This window comes from Chinchilla lanigera, unplaced genomic scaffold, assembly GCF_000276665.1.
Source record: "Chinchilla lanigera isolate Chin_1 unplaced genomic scaffold, ChiLan1.0 scaffold00051, whole genome shotgun sequence".
NCBI classification, from domain to species: domain Eukaryota; kingdom Metazoa; phylum Chordata; class Mammalia; order Rodentia; family Chinchillidae; genus Chinchilla; species Chinchilla lanigera.
Window position 1 is genome coordinate 1,427,735 of NW_004955452.1, and position 14,118 is coordinate 1,441,852.

Below are 14,118 nucleotides of genomic sequence, written 5' to 3' on the forward strand. Positions count from 1 at the left end.
GGATTTCATTGTTTTGTTTTGGTTTTTTTGAGACCGGGTCTTCCTATATAGTATATACAGGTTAGTTTGAACTCACTATGTAGCCCAGTAGTTTGTGGCTCCTGCCTCAGCCTCCCAAGTGCTGGGATTGCAGGCATGCGCCACTATACCCCGCCAGTAATTTCGTTAAAAGAGAGTTTCATGAGTAAGGATGAGCCAAGTCACAGAAGCCACACAGTGTCCCCATTTTATCCTTTCATTTATATGACATTCTATAAAAATGTAAGTGAATCTATAGTGATACCAGAATGGTGCTTTTCTGGGGATGGAGGTGAAGGTAGGGAAGGAGGGAGGAATTTATAAATGGGCATGAGGAAACTTTATGTTCATTATCTTGATGGTACTGATGGTTTAAATAGAGTACACACATATCAAAACTAATAAAATGCTTTAGGTATGCAGATGTTAACCTCATCTCAATGAAGGTGGTGGTAGAGGGGCCTAGACTGTTAAAGATATACGAATATCATTATTTCTACTGTACATCTACCAAAGAAGTGATAATATAATATTTATTGACACTGAAGTATTTGTTATACATCTAGTGTTTTCAAAAGGTTTTACTATAACATGACATTTTTTAATTTATGGAAGTAAAATGTATCTGCACATCTGAGTAATGGGTTTCAAGGTTTTTCTTTTAATTTTTGTTACTTCTTATGTTTTAATTTTTTTGTCATAAATGTCAAAAGTAAAACCTGGACCAAGTAAATATAAAGATAATGTCCTATCTCCCAACCAGCTAATGCTGCTCAAGTGAAACTTGCTTCAGCAGGTTAAACTTCTTGTGGTTCATAGAAATAGTCACAAAAATTTACATTTATTTTAAATAGGAAAATTGGGTCTATATGCTGTATGTATCGGTTATTCTGCAAATATAATTTTCATATAATTTATAAAGAAAATTCTCCCTGGCTGATATACAGATCTACCTATCAGCTGCAGAACATTCCACAGTATGTATAAACTCTTTTGAAAGATCTTGTACTTTTTGCTGTTTCTCTTGCCACATACCACCACTATATACATCCATACCTAGTATTACTTTTATTACCAAAATGGATCCAAAAAAGTGTTATCACTCTCCTCTTCACTTATATATTTAATAGATATTGTCAGATGAAGTTCCAAGAAGGCTGAAATAATTTATATCCTATCATAAATACACAAGTGTTGGAATTCCTCCATCCTCACAAATATCTGACATTGTATTTGCTAAGTTAATGGCTATAAAATGGTGCTTCTCCATTCACTACTGAGGGTGAGCATCTTTTCCTACTTTTAATAGTTATTTCTTTCACCTCTGTTAAGTTTCCCATTTTAAAACTTTATGAACTATGCTTTTCTTTTTCCCAACATGAAGGTATTCTCTACAGGAAACTAACCCTGGTATTTACTGGTTTTTGAATTCCTTTTTGCCCAAGCAAGATTAAATTTTATCATGATTTTATATTGGATTTTCTCTAATATGTGCTATCTTTGAAAAATTCCACTAACAGAAAATAAATGAAAGAAATGTGCATTTAATCAAGTTGAAATTATAGCAACAACATGTCATTTTTTTTTTGCCTTCTATATATAATAAAATTAGAGCTAAACAGCATCTTAAAATATATCTAGTATTTCACTTGATCTTAGCCAAAAGGCCGAGAAGCGATCATCATCTAGTATTTCTATCCATCAAGTAAGATGTTATTCTATTCTAGATATGAAATTTGAGAATCACAAAATATTTGAAAACCTCTCCTAAAGAAAATATTCAGGAAGTTATTTCCTATTGTGATGACCTGGGCTATTCCTTTATAGATAGCAAAATCAGAATGCTATTCCTTTAAAGAAAAAGAAAGAAAAAACAGAAAAAGAGAGAGAGAAAGATAAAGAGAAAGAAAAAGAAAAAGGAAGTTATTCCTACTGTGACTTTAGTTAGTCTTCTGAAGATAAATTTTATTGCCAAAATAAAATTTTAGCATTAGGGTATTTAGCTGAAAAAATTTTTCATTAATTGTATGCCATTTCAATAACAAATATGATGATTAGTTAACATGGGCTGTTTATTTTTAAAACAGTGTATTTCAAGTAGGAAAAGTTCTCCAAGTTTTCAAGTAAACCTTGAATTAACACCTATTTTATTAATGTTCTTTCAAATTTTTGTTACTGAAGAAAATAGCTTATTAAGAGGTCACCACTGCCCCTCCAAAAAAAGAGTCACCATTATAGGCATGAGACTATAGAAAGGGAAAAAACATACTTAAAATCAAAATTATCACCACATCACGCCTGGTAATAGAATACAAGAAACAACAGAACAGCAAGATATATGAAGCTTGCTTTTCGCTTTTAGGGAGAAAGAAAGGTTACTCCTATTCCCCAAAACAGGAAGTTTGTTTGTTTGTTTGGTGGGGTTTGGTTTTTTTCTGGTACTGGGAATCGAACTCACGACCTTGCGCTTGCCAGGCAGGCGCTGTGCCACTGAGCTAAATCCCCAGGCCCAAAACAGGAAGTTTGAACACTTACCTTTCTTGAATTAACCTACTTTGTAATAAGAACCGATAGTTATAACTCAGAAATAGGCCTTAAAATTCCAGTTTATATAGTAGACTTACTGATCAGAAATTATCTGATTCTCATTCATTTTATATCTGTATCTGTGTGTGTGTGTATACATATATATATATATATAATTATTATTATTATTATTATTTTGAGACAGGGCCTTGCTGTGCATTGCAGGCTGGTCTTGAAATTACTTATGTAGCGCCTCCCCAGGCTGTCCTTGAATGCACGGTGCTCCTCCTGCCTCAGCCTCCGAGTGCTGGGATTACAGGCGTGCACTACCACGCCTGGCTCTTCATTCATTAGGTGAACATCCTTTATTTCATCTTCTATATTGGCCAAAATTTAGACGTAGATCTTGGTTTTGTTTTATCCAAAGTACCCTCAAAGTCCTTCTGGTTAGAGTGATAAAAGTGGTTTATCAGCTCAACAGCAGGTTTTATTTTATAAGCTTACAGCAGTTGCTGACTACCATAAAAGAACAGCTAATGGGCTCCAAACCGTATTCTCAGGTAATAGATTATTATGGTTTAGATCAACAATATCCCCACAAAAGGCTCATGTGCTCAGCAGAGGAGCTTTTGAAGGAGAATGGATCACGGCAACACTATACTCAGCAGTGGATCGAGTGTGCTATTAGGAAGTAAAACTTGACTGGAAAAGGTGGGTCCCTAGGGCTGTGACCTGGAAGTGTGTTCTTGTCCACTGCCCCTTCCTCTTTTCTGTTCCATTCTCTGCTTCCTGCTTACCATGGGTTATACAGATTTTCTGCACCATGCCTTTCCATCATGCAGTTTCTCCCTTCAAGCCAGCTGACCATGGATTGAAACCTCTGAAACCGTATTAGCCAAATAAATCTCTTCTCCTTAAGTTGCAGGTATCAGGTATTTTGTCCCAGTCAGGAAAAGCTGATTAACACATGGATGATGCCATGTGATTGCTGTCTGCAAACAGACTGGATACCAGCCTTCAACCTAGACTAAAGATATACGCTGCTGACTCTACAGTTAGATATACTTAACTGGAAGAATATGGCTGGAACTATGTTTCTGTCATTGTAATAGTTTCAGACATTGCTGGGTGAGTACACAAGGCTTTCTGAAGTATGTAGCCTAAAAGCTTAAGCTTTAGTTAGATGTTTGGGCTGTGCTCCAGAATGAATGAGTAAAGGAAAATGGTTCTGCTTCTCTAATCAACCTTTAACAAATCTGGTAATATTTTGTCCATTTGCCTGTGGTTTTTTTGGATGACAACTTTTTCACAAATTCAATGACCTTCTTATTAGCCACTGTGCTCAAGTTCTTTGTAGCTACTGTGTGCTTCGATCTCAGTCTTAGTCTCTCACAGCCCATATTCTGTTTAATCACTAAATCCTGCAGTTCCTCTCTAATATTCATAATTTTAGAATTTCAAGACTTCTCTCCTTTTTCAAGTTTCAACTTCACCTAACTAAAATCTGTTTTTGATAATGTCTCAAACAGTTATCTAAAGATTCTGAAATGAATTCACTTAAATAAGAGTGAAATCATTGTATTACCAGCTTCATAATCTACTTTTTTAAGTCCCCGTGTGTCTCTGAAGCATATCAGCAGCAAGTTCAATTTGTATACCAGTTAAGAATATGTTAATTTGAGCCTTTTGAAACTAAGAATTGTATCATACTGCATTCTCTCTATACCCAGCATTTAATAAAATACCTGGCCCATAGTAAATGCTCACTGAAGTTCTGCTAATAAACAAAGGGCATGCAAGCAAAATTAAACTCAAAGGTAAAGTTTATGTACAACACAGGCTAAATCTCTCTGTGTTAGATAAGTATTATTATTTCTTTTCCGAGATTAGAAAAATTTACTACAGAAAGTTGCCTCTTTCCAGAGAGTGAAGGATGGAGTGATAATTAAAACAGATATACCTTCAAAATTCTTGTCTTTCCCATACAATACTCTCCTTCTCTACCTTGTTCTTACACCTTCTTCCTCTAATTCTACCTTGATTTTTATCTTGATTCAATTATCTTTTGCTTTTATAACAGAAGGGGTTCTTCACTTTAGTAGTGGAGGACAGTATGAAGAATGTACTTATCTGATACCCCTAGAGTATATACCAAAGTCACTGGAAAAACAAAATGGTGAAGTGACTTTAAGTAGAAGATTCATTCTAAACAGCTCAGCAAAGGACAGTCCTTTATGCAATTCTGTCATTGGTGAGAACAAAGATGATTATTAACTCATTTTCTAGACTTCTATATTGTATTATTGCTCTTTCTTATAGGTTCTTAGACATTTTTGCATTTTAATTCTTTGGTAACTTTTACCGTCAAAATATAGTACAACTTAATTGAAGGCAAATCTAGTAGAGTTGCAGAAATGTCGTCACTATAGCAGATATATAATTTTGAGACTATAAGCTAAATATAGTACTGTTTCATCTGCTCAATGCTTTTCACCTAAATAAAAGGCTACACTACACTGCAGCATACTGAGTATGTAAATGTGACAAAAACCTTCTAACATGATCATCAGTAAGTCCACATTTCCAGTGGTTTACATGCCATAACCTTAACAGAAGGGAACCACAAGCAATAAAAGACATGCTAAAAAGTCAGCATTTCTTCATTTCTTCACCTTCCCTATCCAAATAATTATAAATCTGTCTCTATAAAAACATCAAGATCCTGGTGGAGACTTTGTTTCAATCATTTTGGTGGGTCAGAGGTCAGAGGAAGGTGTATCACACAGTAGGTATAAGTTAATATTACCTGAACAAATGAAATCAATCACATTTTTTTTCTTGTTACCTTGTAAAAACTCATGAGGACATCTCTATTTCTTGGATTTCCATGACAGTTCCCAATTTGAATGGCCTTCCCTAATATGTCCCAAAATATAGGTAAGAGACAATAAAAACACATTCTAAGCTGGGTGTAATGGATTGCAACTGTAATTCTAACTACTGAGGTAGGAGGATCACAAATTCAAGGCCTGCCTGAGTAACTTAGTGAGACCCTATTTCAAAAATGTAGAGATGAGGATCATTCGTAGAGTATTTGCCCAGCCTGCACAAGGTGCAATGCTCTGGGATCATTCCCCACTACTAGGGGGAAAGCACATTTTAAGGACTACAATTATTCATTTAAAAATGAATACAGATGCTGGGGATATAACTTTAGTGGTACAGTGCCTGCTTATACTTTGCAGGACTTTTTAGAACTTATATAAATACAATTTCAAGAAGTGCCAGAGTATGTTATTAAAATGTGATAAAAATAGTAATATTTACTTATTATAACTCTTAGTTGCTCAAATGTTTGTTAAAAGTTTGAAATTATAAGTTAAAGAAAGTGGAATTTTTCTGAACTTTACTTTTATAAAAATTGACCTGAAACAAACGGTATCAAAAATTTACATAAAACAGAAAAAACAGGGGCTGGGGATTTAGCTCAGCGACAAAAGCGCCTGCCTGGCAAGCGCAAGGTCGTGAGTTCGGTTCCCGGTACCGGAGAAAAACCAAAAAAAAAAAAGAAAAAAAAAAAAGAAAAAAGATAGCAGTGTAGAATCCAGCAGCATATCACAGGTTCTCTAGGATCTGGACTCACAACACCTGGAAAATAAAAATTTAGCAAAGAGAAAAGGAAGAAAAATGCTGAGAATTAAGAAACAGCCAACAGAAAAAGTTGAAATCACATCAAAACTGAAAAAGCCGAAGACAATGCAGGGGAAAAGGAAGCTAAACCTAGCTTCTGCAAAGGAGGACCTGACTCTGTATGCAAGGTAAGCCCCAGAGAGAAACCACAGACAGGGTCTACAGTGGAAGCCTCAAGCAAAGTCTACTTTTACTCAAAACTGCAAAAATGGTTTGGGGTTTTAAACTGCCAGTAACTCCTTCCCCATAAGAGGGTAGAGTTGGAAAAGATATTCATTGCTACACATGTCATATTTGAGTGATTAATCAGAAGCCATTTGGGGACTGGATTAGTTGTTTAGGACTAAGCTAATCCAAGAGTTAGGAGTCACAAAAAGCTGCACCTTACCATAGTGACTGGGTGAAAAATGGCCACAGAGACAGTTTGGGAGAGGATTCAGATTAGACATAGACTCCCCTGAAAAGTACAGTATGACCTCAGGCTAGGAAGAAGAGCCATGCTCAGGCTGTAAAGGACACAGGGAGAAGCCAGGTCAGCAGTGTATGGTTTTCAGAGGGGGTTGGGTCTGAAAGTGCTGGCATCAAGTCCAGTGGACTGCTTGCTCAACAACCATCCCAGCCCGCCCTGCTGCCTGCATCCAACACAGAGCTCACTGGTCGGTCTGCTTTGGCATCTGCCAACATGATCAGGGAAATGCCTTGGCCTGGATGGCTGCCACAACCTTCTTTCTTTTGCCCTCTTTTCTTCTTTTTCTTGTCTTCTGCTACTTTTACCTAATTCTGTTTTCTTTTATTCTTTAATTGGATCTTTTATCTCACTTTTCTGTCCTTTTATTTTTAAAATAAAAAATTCAAGTAGAAATTTCAAAATTTACTTTTCAATTCCCCCCTTCTACCTTTCCCACTTTTATTAGTACTACAATTAGGTTTTTTTTATTTTTCACATATTTAGTGACTTCCTACTGTTACTGTTCATGCTGTTAATTGTGGTATAATTGTTGGATTTAGCAGATATTTACTGTACGTCAATATTCGGGTTGCGTTTGGTCTAGATTACTGCAGATCTCTTTTCCATCATTGGTTCTTATGGTATTTCGGTATCTGGTTTGTCTTTCATACCAATATGGTTTCTGATTTCTTCGCTATTATCACAGCTGTTGGCACAGCTGTTGCTGTATGTCCATCAACAGCTGAATGGATAAAGAAAATGTACTGATATGCAATGGAGTATTACTCTGTCATAAAAAGGATAAATTTGAGTCGTTTGTAGGAAAATGAATAGACCTTGAGACCATAATAAGTGAAATAAATCAGACACATAAACTTTTAATTATCATATGGTTTCTCTTATACTTGAAACCCTGAAGTGTAAATAAGTTAAGGCGCAAAATAAAAGATAATAGGAAACAGGGAGCTAGATCATTTGCAAATGGAAAGAGGACTAAGAGATGGAGGGAGCGCGAAGGGAAGGAAGGGGAAGAGGTATAAAAAGAATTAAGGTGTGTTATGTACAGGCACCAACTCCCTGTGATGAATGTAATCATATGTACTAATAATTTAAAAAAAAAATTTAGATAAAATATTTCTGAGGAATACTTACATTCTTCCTATTCTTATTATTGAATAATAGTAACTGATGTAATAATGAATAAGGTACTGGTATTGAAAACTATTATGAATCATTCAAAGCAGACTGTTATGTTTTAATACCTGACAATCTATAGTTTTTCCCTGTATGGTCAAATTTACTGATATAAATATTTCAAATGTCACTCCAATTCTGTGTGACTTACATATTAAAAAAAAATTAGCTGGGTGTGGTGGCATACATCTGTAATCCCAGCACTTGGGAGGCTGAGGTAGGAGGATCACTGAAAATTTGGGGCCAGCTTGGGCTACAAAAACTGAGTTCAAAGCCAGCCTGATCTGCATAGCGAGATCCTGCCTCAAAAAGGAAAAATAAATTCAAATTTAAAACACAATATCCATACATTTTTAAAATACAACAGATGGCTGGGTGTGATGGTGCATGCCTATAATCCCAACACTCAGAAGGCTGAGGCAGGAGGATTGCTTAGAGTTTAAGGACAGCCTGGGCTACATAGTGAGACCCTGTCTCAAATAACAATTAACTGAGATAAAATTCATATATTATGAAATTCATCTTCTAAAAGTATACTATTTAGGGGCTGGGGATTTAGCTCAGCGGCAAAAGCGCCTGCCTGGCAAGCGCAAGGTCGTGAGTTCGGTTCCCGGTACCAGACTAAAAATAATAATAATAATAAAAGTATACTATTTAGCAGTTTATAGCATACTTACAAAAACTGTGTAATCACCACCGATTTTTAGAATTCCATTAACCCAAGAAGAAAACCCTTACCCATTAGCACTTCGTCCTAACCCTCTTTTCCATCCCTAGCAACCACTAATCTCTCTATCTGTATGAATACACATTTCACATAAATTGAATCATAAACATGTGGTCTTTGTGACTTCCCTTACTTTACATTAAGTTTGGAAAGTCCATCCACGGTGCAGCATGTGCCAATGCCTCACTTCTTTTCATGGTTGAATTCACTGTTCTAAGCATTCTTTTCACTTCCAATTGTAGCACAAGTTATTTTAAGATATGTGCACTGTGAAGATTAAATGATGTAATAGACACAACATTTTTAAAGAAAGTTATACATCCATGGAGACTATACTAAGGCATTTGCCACCATCTCACAATGAGCATTTTACAAGACCTTTTCAGCTGGGCATGGTTGCACTTGTCTATAATTTCAGTGAAGTTTGATGCATGAGGGTTCCATTCCAAGTTTAAGGCCAGCCTGGTAAGTCAGCAAGAACCTATCTCAAAGTTTAAAGTGGCTCAGTGGTAGAACTCTTGTCCAAAGTACTGTTAAATCCCCAGTATTTAAAAATAATGAACTTTTCAGACAGTATCTCTTGAGCTTCACTGTGTTGCAGGAAAAATTCCTCATAGAAGAGATTATAATACCCATCTATTCTGTATAATATTAGTATACTTCAAAAAGAACATTTAGGCCTTTATACTAGCTGGAAATAGAAGTATTAATATTATTCAGTAATTATATAGGACACAGTAGTCACAGTAGTCATGTGCTAAGTGCTTCTTTGCATATAATACCCTTTATCTTCACTACAACTTCACAGCGTAATACTATTATCATTTCATGAATGAGAGAACAATTCACATGTTAGGAAACACATCAAGATCGCAGAAATAAAAAAGCAGAAGGGTAAGAACCCACAGTGTCTGATTCTGTTGCTTTCACGTGGCCTCTACACCTTAATCCTGACTTTGACATAATTAAACATAGGAAAAGTTGCATTCAGTCTTATGTATATATACTCAGAGGATGGCAGCTATAACTTAAAAGGGGATCTTTGCAATGTTCTCCAAACTCCTAGCACACTGATCCATTTCCATAGATGGTGCTGGAGAATGATATGACAATATGGTATTAGAAGACCTTATAGTAAAACTTGAAAAGCTTAGAGGAGAATGCCTTCTACTCTCATCCAATACACCCTGAAGGGTTTAAGCAAAGATATAAATGCCAAGGCCAGATCGACATTTTTATTTATTTAGCAGATTTAAGGATCAGACTTAAAAGACTTGTACATGCCAGCAAGTATTCTACCACTGAACCACACTCCCTGGTCAGATCTTTTTATTTTTCTTTTTTTGACAGGGTCTAACTATGTAGTTCAGGCTGGCCTTGAAGTCACTATGTTGTCCAAGCTGAACTTGTGGTGACCCTCCTGCCTCAGCCTCCTGAGTGCTGGGGTTAACGCAAACCATCATACCCAGAAGATATGTATTTTAAAAGACAGTTTTCTGGTTGCTTGGTAGAGAATGAATCTGAAGGAGGGCAAAACTGGGAAGCAGGAAAACTGAGAGGCACCCCATGCAGAAATGCAGGTCTAGGCAGCGGTGAAAGGAAATGGAGAAGAGGGAACAAAGTTAGCAAACATAACAAATAAAATCAGGAAGCTCTCGTAAAGACGCAAAGGGTAACTCAAGGAAGAAGTGAAAGAAAAGGAACTCAGGGAAAAGTCTATCAACCATGACTAAAGGATTTTAATTTAACTAAAGGCAGTGCCACAAACCGAGACAACGTGTTTAGGGGGAAATGATTAGTTTAATACTGGGTATGTTGAAATTGCTATGACTGAGATTTCTGATGGAGATCACTGGAAACAGACTGGAAGTCATCAGCCTGTCCTGGGGAGCCATTTATCCTTTTAGTAGATGAAATCACCTATGTAAAATTCCAAGAAAACATGGTCCAAATATGAAAATGTATTGAGGGGAGATAAAACTGTGATTACATGACTTTATGTGTTTGTCAAAACTCAAGAGAAACGAATGCTAACAAATTTTACTGCATAACAATTTTGCTCTTGAATCTGACTAAAGAAGGAAAAAAGAAGATAGTGAATAATAGTGTTAAGTAAGGAAGAAGATCAGTAGGAAAACTCTCACCACTGATGAATCAGCTAAGGGAAGATCAGCTCACAAGCTGGCAGCATAAATAGGCTTTGCTAGCTGGCTGGTGAATAGAATATAAAAATGGTAGTCTATTTCTGAGAAGTTTGGATGTGAGGAAGAAGCTTAAGGTAGCTATGCGGTACACGGGTCTGAGGGAGTATTCCTAGCATGGGAGCTATTTCAGCAAGTTTATACAGCGTAAGAAGTCCATGGAGTGCTAGTAAATATACACAAAACTGCAAGAGAAAACCTGCTAAAGACATGATAGATAGGTTTGTAACAAGGGAAGTAAGGTTGAAAAAGGCATAGTCAGTGCCTCCAGCATTCTAAGGAGACACAGTTATGTGTGGCAGGAGGAGGAGGATGGGCAAAATACAGCATTTTACAACACACGATAAAAGGAATGGCTAAATGGGAATATAAATTTGTAGTGGCACTTATACCACACTTATCCTCCTCCAGTACTGTTCTGTCTGCTGGAGTTTAAAAATGGGGAAATGGGTACAATACCATCTTAGTAAGTTTTGTTAGGCAGGTTTCTCTAAAGGGAAAACCAAAAGTAAAGTCTTAGATTTTATAAAAAGAGAGATAAGATGAGGTTTTCCTGATAAGGGTTTTGTTTTGCCCGAAACAGCATGGCTGTAGTACCCCATCTGGTAAGTACAATGGTTATTTGTGGTAAAATGGAGGCAAACTACTAAACCTAGGGAAAAATGGATTAAATTCTGAACAAAATTGTATGTCTATTCATGGAGATGCATAAGTAAGTTAGTCGCCCAGTAAAGAAAATTCTGAGAGCTCTGTTGCAAAGACCTGTGAAAACCGGAGCAATGTGTTTTGTATGAAGTGGCACGAGGGAACGCCACACGGGGCTTGTAGGGAAGCGAGGCGCAGAAGCCTGTCAGAAGTGCCCTCTACAGGCATCTGCACTCAATCTATAGCACAGGGAGTACAGAATCTCACACCGGAGCAGTATTTTCCAGGATTTCACTGTGGGGACCAACATGGAAAAAGTGTACTTTTTAGGTAGCTTTGATGGAAACAGTCTACAAGCTAGGTAGAAAAACCCCTTATCTGTTCAAATCACCCAGAACGAGCCCTCTGCAAAAGTGACTTGAGAGTCAATGTTTTAGGGGTTGCTCTGCTGAGTTTGGTGGCTGACATGGAACCAGGAATGTGTAGGAAGTCTTGTTACCAGTGTTCCAGAATGGATGTCTCCATAGGAATATGATAAATTACAACTGTGTACAGGTTAAGCTGTGGGACACTCAAACCACTGGGGATTTACTTTTGGCCCCAGCAACTAAATCTTTCAGGGATAATTCACATATTTCCTTTATGAAAAATGAGCAAAGGAAGGTAAAAATACATTTCAAAGTTCTCATTACTGCTGTTGGCCTTCAGATGATCATTTTTTAAAAAATGAGTCTTTTTTCATGTTAATCTACTCAAGACAGATTTTTATTTCTCTGGTTTTATGGTTATTGTTTTATTTCTTTAGAAGTACTTTCATAATGTTCACTGTTGAGAATAAAGCATATATTACAGAATTAGTTTTCTCCATTAAAGCATGTTCTCTATAAACTTAAGTCTAAACCAAAAGAGAGTGATTGACCTTTGTTGGCTGATAGATGGTTTATAACATCTCTCAAAATATACAGTCATATCTTCATGTGAGAAATCTTCCATCTTGTAACCTACAGAATTTGGAAATGTTCCTTCAATCTTAGTGAGTTTATGAGAATACAAGTTCAAATTTGGAAACTAGTCTTTATAACCAAGTAGTTTACTTTTTAATATTTTAATTCTCCATATGAGGAGAAATGAAATCTTGGGTTCCTGCTAAGTAGGGACTTTGACCTCAAGAGTCTCATATAAAACTCTGAGACTCCTGAGCTGAGGTAGGAGAATCGTAAGTTTACAGCCAGCATGGGCGACAGAGTGTAAATTTGAGCCTAGCTTGGACTATATACCAAGACTCTGCATAAAAACAAAAAGTGACAATTTTTCCTCAGCAGGAAAACAAAACAAAAAACAAAACCCAAGCCAGTAAGACAACTCAAAGAAAAAATATTTTGTTTCTGCTAGCAGGAGAGAAGACTGCCATCACCCAGAAGAAATCACTAGCCACATCACAGGGAACACTTTCCCATTTTATTTAAGGTAAATGTAGGTTTGGGACATTAAACACAGGTTTGGTTATACCTAGTGCTATGCCCAAGACATGTGGCAGACCAAGTCACTATTATTTCTGTAAGTAGAAAAGTTCAGGTCACATTATATGCATGCTTGACATTCTATAAAATGAATTCCTGGATGACATACGTGGGGAATGCCTTTCCTCAAAGTTGAAACCCTCTTTCTTTCCCATTAAATATATTAAAATATAAAGACTCTCGAGGGCTTCAAAAAAATCAGCCCAATTAATACTGTTATATTGAAATCTTGAAGTGATTTAAGTGGAATAAGTAGTCAAAGAATGGCCAATAATTTGGCCAGCAGTCAGAGTATACTGAAATTATACACAATTTTCATTTTATACAGTGTTATTTTTCAGGCCCCAAGCATCCAGAACTACTGAATTTTGATCCACTCAGGAATGTGAACTAGAACGGTTGCAAGATAAGGGGCAGAGGGCAGAGTGCAGGTGTGTGGAAAAAGGATGGCTGCACTTACTCACTGCATGACACATGGAAATATCGCACTAACCTCATTAATTGTACAATTAATAAATACTGATAAAATTATTTTTAAAAACTGAAAAAACTGAACAAGAAAATGCTTTCCAGCAGAACGAAGAAAAAGAACCAAATCCCTTAGGTCTGACTTTAAGTGAGTATTACTATACAAACTGCTCTGTGTTTGTGTTGCTCATGCATGACGACCTGTTAAAAGCAAGTAGGTTTTAAAATCACCTTTGAAGCACTTCACCCTCAGGCAAGGACAGTAAAAACTATTCTCAAAAGTTGGTACAGGCTGTCATGGTTTTCCTCACAGCGGCCTGCCTTGTTCTCCAGGATGTACTTTTATCTTGTTTTTTCCTCTTTTACTTGGCCCAGTCTTGCTCTGCAGACCAAGTTTCTCTCACTCTTCATTTTTACTTTTTCAAATAAATTTTACCACTGCTTAATAAAAAGTCAGTATTAAAAAAATGATATCCAGAGCTGGGTGTGGTAGTGTACACTGTAGTCCCAGCTACATGGCAGGCCAAGGCAAAGGATCACTTGAGCCCAAAAGTCAGACACCTATTGAAAGAAAAGAAAAGAGAAGAAAAGAAAAAGGAAAAAAGAAAGAAAAAGGAGAGAGAAAGAGGGAGGGAAAGAAAAAGAAAGAGAGGGGAGGTGGAAGGAAAGGAGAGAGGGAGG

The 14,118-nt window shown here is 36.7% G+C and overlaps 1 protein-coding gene and 1 long non-coding RNA gene across 13 annotated transcripts in view; one reads left to right on the forward strand and one right to left on the reverse strand.

The window, feature by feature from the left end:
* The window catches only part of Eif4g3 (eukaryotic translation initiation factor 4 gamma, 3), a gene marked incomplete at its 5' end in the record, with an annotated part of 297,239 nt that overhangs the window by 99,632 nt on the left and 183,489 nt on the right, over positions 1-14,118 (reverse strand).
* LOC102027603 overlaps positions 1-14,118 on the forward strand; it is a 33,724-nt gene that overhangs the window by 14,025 nt on the left and 5,581 nt on the right. For 2 of the 6 annotated variants that reach the window (XR_001236044.1, XR_262633.1), the window contains exon 6: positions 12,842-12,916. The exons of 2 other annotated variants lie outside the window; for them this stretch is intronic. This is a non-coding gene — a long non-coding RNA (uncharacterized LOC102027603). Of the gene's footprint in view, positions 1-12,841; positions 12,917-13,310; positions 13,510-14,118 lie in introns of those variants that run through there. 2 more of the 6 variants (XR_001236042.1, XR_001236043.1) reach the window with 2 other exon arrangements.